Below are 11,241 nucleotides of genomic sequence, written 5' to 3'. Positions count from 1 at the left end.
GCCATGGCTCACGGGCCCAGCCGCTCCATGGCATGTGGGATCTTCCCGGACCGGGGGCACGAACCCGTGTGCCCTGCATCGGCAGGTGGACTCTCGACCACTGCGCCACCAGCGAAGCCCTTCATTTTTTTAAAATATTTCTAAACAACAAAGTATTTAGGAAATCAGAATGTATAGGAAACGTATAAAAATAATGTTGGTGCTTAAAGGGGCAGTCTTTAGAAATTTAAGAAACACATGAATGTGTATTAGAGGGATTAACTCATTCTGTGTTGAGTTCCTTGTTCAAATAGCCAAATCGATCCTTGAACAATAAAGGTATAACAAAAATGTAATTATTACGAAAAAATTGATTACATGTTGCACAATAAATTAACTTGAAAAAGCAAAAACTGCTAGAAGTAGATTCATCTTAGAGGTTCCATTTTAAATAGCAGTCAGTATCAACACAAAGCTTATAACAGGAACCACATATGATTACCTCTATCTTTGCTTGCAACAATTCTGACACACCCTCATTTTTAGGGTAAAAAATGTCTAAAAAACTCTAGGGAAACAGCAAAATAAACTGATAAAATGGACAAAATTTCAAGCAGCACAGTCATAAGTGAAATGCACTTTACCTTCTAAAATAAAAGAATGCTTTAAGCAATTTAGCTATTACTGAGCAATCACTGACTCTGCACAGTTGAAAAAGAAAGAAAAGGTGGCAGCATAAAAAGAAAATTAACACATCAGAAATGAACCTACAGCAATTTTTTTTCTTTCTGATCTAGTATGTGTATCTCTCTTTGGAACTGTCCCACTGAATACCATGTAGAATTAGCAAACATGCCAGACAGCAGCACATACAGCAGATTTCAGAGGACTTTTTCATTTAGAAAAAGTGCTTCTTCCCAGAAATATAAATCATTTTCCTGTTTCTTCACTAACTAGAGCTTCAATTTTAAAAGAGAGAAAGGCAGAAGAATAAACAGGCACAAAGTACTGGGACACTGAAAACTCTCAATTACTTTCAATATTGGTTATTATTATCAGTAGTATTAATAGTACAGTGCGAGTACAGATTTGAGATGGACTAAATGAAACACAGTCACACAGTTAATCTGTGGCATAGTCAGAACCAGAATTTAGATTTTGTGCTTCCCAATTACAATTAATATTCAATTCCCCTTTTGCATAATTTCCTGTAAAACTTGCTATCTCCAGATCTATTATAATTGGCTCTTTAGCTGATAGTGCTGTGACGATTTCGTTTCTTTTCTTGGACTCCAATTGTCAGTGGCCTAAAGGCAATGGACACCATTAATATCAGAGATATTTATATTTTGTAATAAAATGAGGGTAAGTCTAAATCATGCCTGTAAATTTTTGTTTTGTTAAGGGCATTTTATCTTTGGAAAACAAAAATGTTCTTTAGATGTGATTTTACTCTTAGTAGTGTCATTGCTTTCACGTCTTCTTTCCATCACTTAAATGTACAAATAAATATTAACTATTTCCATCATTGTTTACTTTCAATAAACAGGTAAAGAAAAATAAAACAAATATCTTTCCTTTATTAATATGTGTGGGAGCATATTTTAATCCATTTTTAAATTGGATACAGCCAAGTCTTAGAAATGCAAACTCCTATGATCACAAGAGACACCGAGTTTTTCCTGGTGCTTAAAGGAAAGGGCATAATACATAAGTTTCTAGTTCTCATTCATTTTCTGCTCTTTTGAATTAATTAATGTGTGGAAATCCTAGGCAACTGCTATATCATTTGTGACTGAACTGAGTCCAAAGGAAAAAAACATGTAAAACATTATTTAATTAAAATTTTCATTTTTTTCTCTCCCACTTCCTACTAGCTAATAGTCATTCAAACTAAAAGGACAGTTTCATGTTTGTTGCTATCAAATTAATTGCCTCAGGCCACTTTAGTACCTTCAGAGATCTGTGGCTGCTGGAGCCATACTGTTCTCTGGGGTCAATCCCTTGAATATGGCTCTCAAGCTCCTGGACTTATTTCAAAGCTGTCTTTGGCAAATTCAAAAACTCACAGGAATACTCTGCTTGTATTGGTATACATATGGCTCTTGAGGAATGCTAGCGGAGTTTTTTTTTTCCCTCCTACATGTGGTTTTGCATTTAGCTTGGGGAATGGGAGAATATTGAGAGTTGGAGGAGAAATCCACACTACCTTAATAATTGAGGACACCACATTGGGAAATCTTTTTTTTTTTTGCTACCTGAATTGTGGTCCTAAAACATAAAATCTGATCATGTCAATATCCTGCTTAAAAACCTTTGTTACTTCCTCACAACCTACAGATTGTATCAGATTCCAAACCATCTTTCTAATCTCATCTTCACACACACACACACACACACACACACACACACACACAGCAACTTAGACCTTCTCTATTCTCTGTTGATTGTTCTTAGTCATCTTTACCTGATTTCTGTTTCTAGAGCTTGCAAGCTTCTTCCCAATTTATGGCCTTCCAAAAACTCTGTTCCCTCTTACATCTCCTCTTCACCAAATTATCTCTTACTCATCTCATCTTTTATACCTCAGCTTTAAGATCACTAATGCAGAGTCACCATCCTTGATCCCAAGCCCAGGTTAGGTCTCCCTTTCCCTTCACAGTATTTATTATCTTATAATTAAATATTTATTTAATGTCTTCCTCTTTTTTGGACTGTAAACTCTTCAAGAAAAGGGACAACATACATTTTAGTTCACTGCTGTATTCCTAGCTCATACATACTTGACATTCATTGGATATAGAAGATACTGTTATTATTCAAAATTCATTATGTGAGTCTCCAAAATTACATAGGAAGTGAAAGGCATCAAAATGTAAAAATATTCACTAAAGAACTTAACATTTTTAAAAATTAGTCTTCACTCAAACATCTCTCACAGATTAATTTAACTGTATCTCACCCATTTAGATAAATTTCTTTGTATCTTTGATAATCACTGCCCAGTGACCTCCAACTTGTCTGCATATTGTAGTGACATGGAGCCTTCAAAAAATATTGATGCCTGGGTCCCATTCCCAAAGACTGATTTAATCGATTGAAGTGCAGGCTAAGAATAGGAATACTTTTAAAAATTGCCAGATAATTTTTTTCAGTCAAGATTGAGACTCAAGTTAAGCTGACTGATGGATATTGCATTGTAGAATATTGTAAATAATATTCAAAATAAAAATGTAAAATGAATTCAAAGTGAAATTGCAAATCCTGTAAAAGAAGCAGGAACTTGTGAGATACATAGTGCTGAAGACCAGCTCAGATTATTCACAAATCAAGAATTTGCAGTTAGCCAAGATAGAAACTGAAGAAACAAAAACTGGCAAGAATGATAGTTGACATGGTAGATTATTCAAAAGAGAATGATTTGAATATAAAAAGATTAGGCAAAGTCCTTAGAAAATGTCCTCTGCAAAAATGGTACCACAATGTCAAAAGTGATTGTGCTATCATAATATTTGACTTGAAAAGTTATTCTTAAAAAACAGAAAGAGGACAGATCATCCAAAATGAAAATAAATAAGGAAACACAAGCTTACATGATACATTAAACAAGATGGACTTAACTGATATTTATAGGACATTCCATCCAAAAACAACAGAATACACTTTCTTCTCAAGTGCTCATGGAACATTCTCCAGGATAGATCATATCGTGGATCACAACAGAAGCTTTGGTAAATTTAAGAAAACTGAAATCGTATCAAGTATCATTTCTAACCACAACACTATGACTCTAGATATCAATTACAGGAAAAAATCTGTAAAAAAGACAAACACATGGAGGCTAAACAATACACTACTTAATAACCAAGAGATCACTGAAGAAAGGAAAGAGGAAATGAAAAAATACCTAGAAACAAATGACAATGAAAACACGATGACCCAAAACCTATGGGATGCAGCAAAAGCAGTTCTAGGAGGGAAGTTTATAGCAATACAATCCTACCTTAAGGAACAAGAAACATCTGAAATAAACAACCTAATCTTACACCTAAAGCAATAGAGAAAGAAGAACAAAAAACACACAAAGTTGGCAGAAGGAAAGAAATAATAAAGATCAGATCAGAAATAAATGAAAAAGAAATGAAGGAAACAATAGCAAAGATCAAAAAACTAAAAGCTGGTTCTTTAAGAAGGTAAACAAAATTGATAAACCATTAGCCAGACTCATCAAGAAAAAAAGGAAGAAGACTGAAATCAATAGAATTAGAAATGAAAAAGGAGAAGTAACAACTGACACTGCAGAAATACAAACGATCACAAGAGATTGCTACAAGCAACTATATGCCAATAAAATGGACAACCTGGAAGAAATGGACAAGTTCTTAGAAAAGCACAACCTTCCAAGACTGAACCAGGAAAAAAGAGAAAATATAAACAGACCAATCACAAGCACTGAAATTGAGGCTGTGATTAAAAATCGTCCACCAAACAAAAGCCCAGGACCAGATGGCTTCACAGGCAAATGCCATCAAACATTTAGAGAAGAGCTAACACCTATCCTTCTCAAACTCTTCCAAACTATAGCAGAGGGAGGAACACTCCCAAACTCATTCTACAAGACCACCATCACCCTGACACCAAAACCAAAAAAAAATGTCACAAAGAAACAAAACTACAATCCAATATCACTGATGAACACAGATGCAAAAATCCTCAACAAAATACTAGCAAACAGAATTCAACAGCACACTGAAAGGATCATACACCATGATCAAGTGGGGTTTATCCCAGGAATGCAAGGATTCTTCAATATATGCAAATCAATCAATGTGATAAACCATATTAACAAATTGAAGGATAAAAACCATATGATCATCTCAATAGATGCAGAAAAAGCTTTTGACAAAATTCAACAACCATTTATGACAAAAATCCTCCAGAAACTAGGCACAGAGGGAGCTTACCTCAACATAATAAAGGCCATATATGAAAAACCAACAGCCAACATCATTCTCAAAAACTGAAATCATTTCCACTAAGGTCAGGAACAAGATAAGATTGCCCACTCTCACCACTATTATTCAACAGAGTTTTGGAGGTTTTAGCCACAGCAATCAGAGAAGAAAAAGAAATAAAAGGAATCCAAATCGGAAAAGAAGAAGTGAAGCTGTCACTGTTTGCAGATGACATGATACTATATAATGAGAATCCTAAAGACTCTACCAGAAAACAACTAGAGCTAATCAATAAATTTGGTAAAGTTGCAGGATACAAAGTTAATGATCAGAAATCTATTGCAGTCCTATACACTAATGATGAAAATTCTGAAAGAGAAATTAAGGAAACACTCCCATTTACCATTGCAACAAAAAGAATAAAATACCTAGGAATAAAACTACTGAAGGAGACAAAAGACCTGTATGCAGAAAACTATAAGACACTGATGAAAGAAATTAAACATGATACAAACAGATGGAGAGATATAAAATATTTTATATTTTATATAAAGAATGTTGATTCTTCCAATCCATGTTCTTGGATTGGAAGAATCAACATTGTGAAAATGAATATACTACCCAAAGCAACCTACAGATTCAATGCAATCCCTACCAAACTACCAATGGCATTTTTCACAGAACTAGAACAAAAAATTTCACAATTTTTATGGAAACACAAAAGACCCTGAATAGCCAAAGCAATCTTGAGAAAGAAAAACGGAGCTGGAGGAATCAGGCTCCTGAACTTCAGACTATACTACAAAGCTACAATAATCAAGACAAAATATACAAGCAGCTCATGCAGCTCAATATGAAAAAACAAAACAACCAATCCAAAAATGGGTAGAAGACCTAAATAGGCATTTCTCCAAAGAAGATATACAGATTACCAACAAACACATGAACGAATGCTCAACATCACTAATCATTATAGAAATGCAAATGAAAACTAAAATGAGGTATCACCTCACACCAGTCAGAATGGCCATCATCAAAAAAATCTACAAACATTAAATGCTTTTCTCTCACTTTTTCCCAGATTACCCTTCCCCCTCCCCGTGTCCTCAAGTCCATTCTCTAATAGGTCTGCGTCTTTATTCCCATCTTGCCCCTAGCTTCTTCATGACCATTTTTTTTTTAGATGCCATATATATGTGTTAGCATACGGTATTTGTTTTTCTCTTTCTGACTTAATTCACTCTGTATGACAGACTCTAGATCCATCCACCTCACTACAAATAACTCAATTTCATGATTGAGTTATTTCTTAAATATTTGGTAGAATTCACCAGTGAAACCGTTTGGACCCATAGTTTTCTTTATTAAAAGTTTTATTTAATTTAAAAATTCCACGTCTTTTATAAATGAAGTGCTATTTACGTTTTCTGTTTCATCTTGTATCAATTTTAGTAAACTGTATTTTTCAAGGAATTTATCCATTTCTTCTAAGTAGTACAAGTATACCTCATTATATTGCACTTTGCTTTATCACATTTTGCAGATATTGTGTTTTCTACAAATTGATGTTTTGAGGCAACCCTGCATTGTCAGATGATGATTAGCATTTTTTTTAGCAATAAAGTATTTTTAATGCTATTGCACACTTAATAGACTACACTATAGGGTAAACATAACTTTTATATGCACTGGGAAACCAAAAAATTTGTGTGACTATTGCAATATTCACTTTATTGCAGTGGTCTGGAACTGAATGTACAATATCTCCAAAATATGCCTGTATGATTTTTTGGCATAAGATCTTCATAACATTCCCTATCATCTGTTTAATCTCTATTAATTCTTCGCTGAGAATTCCTCTTTCATTCCCGATATTGGTAAGTTATGTTCTCTTTTTTCTTGGTCTTTACCAAAAACTTTTACCTATACATTTTTCTTGCTTTCAGTAGTTTATTTTAATGTGCCTAGGTGTATTTTTCTTTGCAATTATCCTACTTGAAGTTCACGGAACTTCTTAAATCTGTAAATTTATATCTTTCACTAAATTTGGGAAATTTGGAACCACTATTTCTTCAAGTACTATTTTCTGCCATAATATCACTCTCCTTCTTTTCTGGGACTTATATATGTTAGAACTTTTAATAATGTTTTACATATCCCTAATGTTATATTCATTTCTTTTCTAATTTTTTTTCTCTCTGTGTTCTTTAAATCAGATCATTTATATTGATTCAATTTCACTGGCTTTTTCCTCTGTTATCTTTATTCTACTGACTTGCCCATCAAGTTATTTTCTTATTTCTTATTTGGTTCTTTTGGTAATTTCTATCTCTCTGCTGAAATACCCTATTTTTTCACATTTGCCTGATTCTTCATTTGTTGAGTAATTTGGGGTTATATCTCAGACATCATGACCATTATGTCATGGAGACTCTGGATTCTTTTATAGTGCTCTAAAGAGTATCATTTTTTTGTTTGTTTGTTTTAGCAAAATGCTTACTTGTTTAGGCTCAAACTGCATATTATGTCTCACCTGCAGTGGGCAGCAGCTCAAATATCTGTTTAGTTCTTTTAGCCTTATGTGGGCTGCTTAAAGCCTGTTCTGAGCATGCATAGTTTGGGGATCAGTCAGAGACTGGAGCAAAGTTTACACATAGAATTTGGGACTCACTTTCTGTGACTCTTTCTTTTAGAGGATTACCTCCTCACTTCCCAGGAGTTGTGGTTGCCCCAAAGTCTGCTCTCCTGGTTCTCCAGACCAGAAAGACTGCTGATTCTTCTACTGGAGTTCTATAAACTGAGGCCTGCCCTCATACTGGAAACCTTGAAAATGACAAACTTACCTAGTATCCCTTCCTCCAAATGTCATCTCCTCTCAAGATTTAGCCTGCTTTGGATTGGTCTCCAGTATCTTCAGATAGTTGTTTTTTGTGTATTGTCCAGAGTTTATAGTCATTATCCCCACTCAATTTTTAAATGGATAAAAGTAGCCTTTTCTCACTACCAATTATCCTCTGACTTCTTGGGTTGCCTTAATGAAGGAGTAAAGGATATCATGCTTTTTCACTCTTCTATGCCTCTACACATTCTAATCTTTTGCTTTCAGTGTCCCTAATTCTCATAATCCCATCAGGTAGAAACTTCCTATGCCCATTTTATGTATTTTAAAAGAATACAGTCACATTTTGCCATCCCCTAAGTTTTAAATACCTAAAATTTCAACTAAGAATACTTAAATTGTAACTAACCTAGATATCTATCATTATAACAATGATATATACATAGTATAAAATACTACGTAGAAGAAAATAAAGTGAAGCTATTTAAAATGACAAAGGTCTAAGTCAGAATCTTAATAAAAAAAAAGGATATGTAATATATAAAGCAATATCTGTAAAAGGGGAGAGTGTTACCCTCACACAAAACAAAACTGCCTATTTCTAAATAATTGTGTATATATGTATATTATTATATAGAAAGAGGTCTGGAAGGATATAAACCAGATTGAATATAGTGAATATGTTCGGGGAGAGAAATAGAATTCAGGGTGGGGAGAGACATTAAGGAAAATTCCCTTTGTTTTTTTTTTCAATAATTATTCATTCAAGTAATATCTAATGATTGCCTGCTATATGCCACGCACTACTCTACAGCAAGAATGTATTTGTGTATTAATTCTGTAATTTTTAAATATTTTTAATTGTTGAAATGAAAGTATTACCTGAATAAGAAGAAACTGAAATAACAGAAAATCTCTAAGGTGCTTAAAAATGTGATCATTTATGTTATTAGTGTACCACAGCTCAAGAGACTTTAAAGGTAATTAAGTGAATTTAGTGGGGTTTGTTTTTTGTTTTTTGTTTTTGTGTGTGTGTGTGTGTGTGTGTGTGTGTGTGGTACGCGGGCCTCTCACTGTTGTGGCCTCTCCCGTTGCGGAGCACAGGCTCCGGACGTGCAGGCTCAGCGGCCATGGCTCACGGGCCTAGCCGCTCCACGGCATGTGGGATCTTCCCAGGCCAGGGCACGAACCCGTGTCCCCTGCATCGGCAGGCGGACTCTCAACCACTGCGCCACCAGGGAAGCCCTAGTGTTATTTTTAAATCTGTTCTCCCTAAATCATATTAAATTCTTCTTCTCCGGATCTGGACCCAGTGGAGAAACTAACTGATTTCTCTTTTCCCCCTTATAATACAATTCCATTTTCTTACACCAGTTCTTCTGAGATTTGGGGATAACTGGTGAAGGCTAAAGGTCTTACCTGGGATAATTCCAGGCATCAAATGGCTACCTACAGATAAAAATCCACCAATTTTTTAACTGACATACTAGAGTAAGTATGGCTGAGCAACCCAGAAAGTAAACCTGGCCTTCATGACATTGATCCTTGTCTTCACATAAGACTATATCTTTGTTATGTTGACTCACATACTTGTCTTAACAGTTAACACATAGAGGATATCTTCTTATAAACTTCAAGACTGAAACAACTTGTTATAACCCAACACTTTAATCTTCCTCCCTAATTCCTCCTAGTAACAAGGCCTTCACTACATCCACAAAGAAGTTCATTCCATTTTTGGACAACTATAGCTGTTACAAAATGTTTCTTCTGCTGTTCCTGTGATTCTGGCTCCCTGTGACTTTCACCTGCTAACTTGGGTTTGGCCCTCCACAGTTCACACTCTTTCCCTATAGCAGCAATTTAGCCATCTAAGGATAGATATCAGATTCTCATAAGACTTCTATTCTTCAGAGTCAATATGCCTGTTTCTTTTAACCTAAGGGGATCTAGTGCTTACTGGCCCAGAAAGAGTGAAAAATTGAATTTCTCTGTAACCAGGATATTTGTCCAATTGAAAAATACAAGATTTGGTTTTTACCTTAAATGCAGCAAACAGCCTTCTTGGCTAATCACTACAAATACCTCCTGGCATTTCTTTGTTCTCAAAGAAATACCCCTCCATTTGCCTGCACACATGTATATATACAACATACACACTGCCTTCCATTTGTTCTTTTAAAAACAGTATTTTAAATGAGTACCAAAAGGTGTCCATCCTCAGTCCATGTGACTTGGGTTTCCATCCAAGGGGCTTGTACCCGCTGCTTGATTTATCACGTTTTTATTTAAGCTACAGTTTATTTACTCCAAATTTTATGATATTTCATTCTTATAAATTCACGGCTATTTCTCCTTATTCTTGGAGCTCTAAGATATCAGGCAAGGGCTGGGCCCATTAAACTTCACCCGATAAGCCTTAACTTAGAATAGGCTTTGCAGTGTATCTATTAACTATATGCATTTAACCATCTCAGTTCTGTTTGCTGGAGATGGTTAACTACGTTGCAACTTTAGGAAATTAGAAAAAATAAAATGTTTAAGTCTAGAAAACCTACAAAGGACATCCACCTAATCATCCTGGTCTTTAAAAGAACCTAATTATACCCTCCAATCTTTTTTGGAGGGGCAGAAGTAGAGTGAATATTAGTCTTGTCTACAAAGCTATGCCTAGGAATTTTTTTTTTAAGTCAGTCCTGGCTTCTGTCTGATTGCTGTTCCCAGTTTTCCTAGTTACAAAATGAAGATAATAAGACCCCCGCTTTAACTATCTCACAGGGTTAATATAAGAAATGTATAAGATAATATATGAAAAAGCTCATTTAAAAATATAAGGAGTAAAAAATAAAAATGTAAGGTACAATATTATAATAATGGCACTTTCTGTGACCACAAAGAGACACCTACAAATCCCCTCCTTTAACCCTAAAACATTTTAATTAAATTCTCTTTTTTATCTCCTTTTTCCACACCAACAACCAAAAAGAAAAAACAACAAAACCAATGTTTCAGCATAATCTTTTGGCCTTGGACTTTAATTACAAATGCCAGCAAAGATTTACATAGAGTACAACATAAGTATATTCTGACATTTTGAAAACCCTAGCCCTCCTCTCAGACTGATTTCATTTTCTTTTTTCCTTTCTTATAACCTTTTCTATATTCCCCTAAAAAAATGAAACTGCCTACCAATATTACAGCAACCTTCACCACTATGAATATTTTAATTATAGTTACCCACCTCAAAACTCTTATAAGTGGCCTCATGGCTTTCTTATGCAAAAGTACCATATGTATTTCCTCAAATGTGTGTCCAAAATTTTTCCAGATTTTTGGGCTTCCCTGGTGGCACAGTGGTTAAGAATCTGCCTGCCAGTGCAGGGGACACAGGTTCGAGCCCTGGTCCAGGATGCCGTGGAGCAACTAGGCCCGTGCACCACAACTACTGAAGCCCACACGCCTAGAGCC

At 35.0% G+C, this 11,241-nt stretch overlaps 1 protein-coding gene across 21 annotated transcripts in view; it reads right to left on the bottom strand.

Moving 5' to 3' along the window:
- The window catches only part of SOX6 (SRY-box transcription factor 6), a 620,530-nt gene that overhangs the window by 430,019 nt on the left and 179,270 nt on the right, over positions 1-11,241 (bottom strand). The window lies entirely within an intron of this gene.

Source organism: Delphinapterus leucas, chromosome 7 (genome assembly GCF_059928025.1).
Source record: "Delphinapterus leucas isolate spDelLeu-1000000601 "Yukka" chromosome 7, BTC_Dleu_Yukka2, whole genome shotgun sequence".
Lineage (NCBI taxonomy): Eukaryota > Metazoa > Chordata > Mammalia > Artiodactyla > Monodontidae > Delphinapterus > Delphinapterus leucas.
Note: the sequence above shows the minus strand (reverse complement) of the source record. Positions and strands in the feature narration are given on the sequence as shown.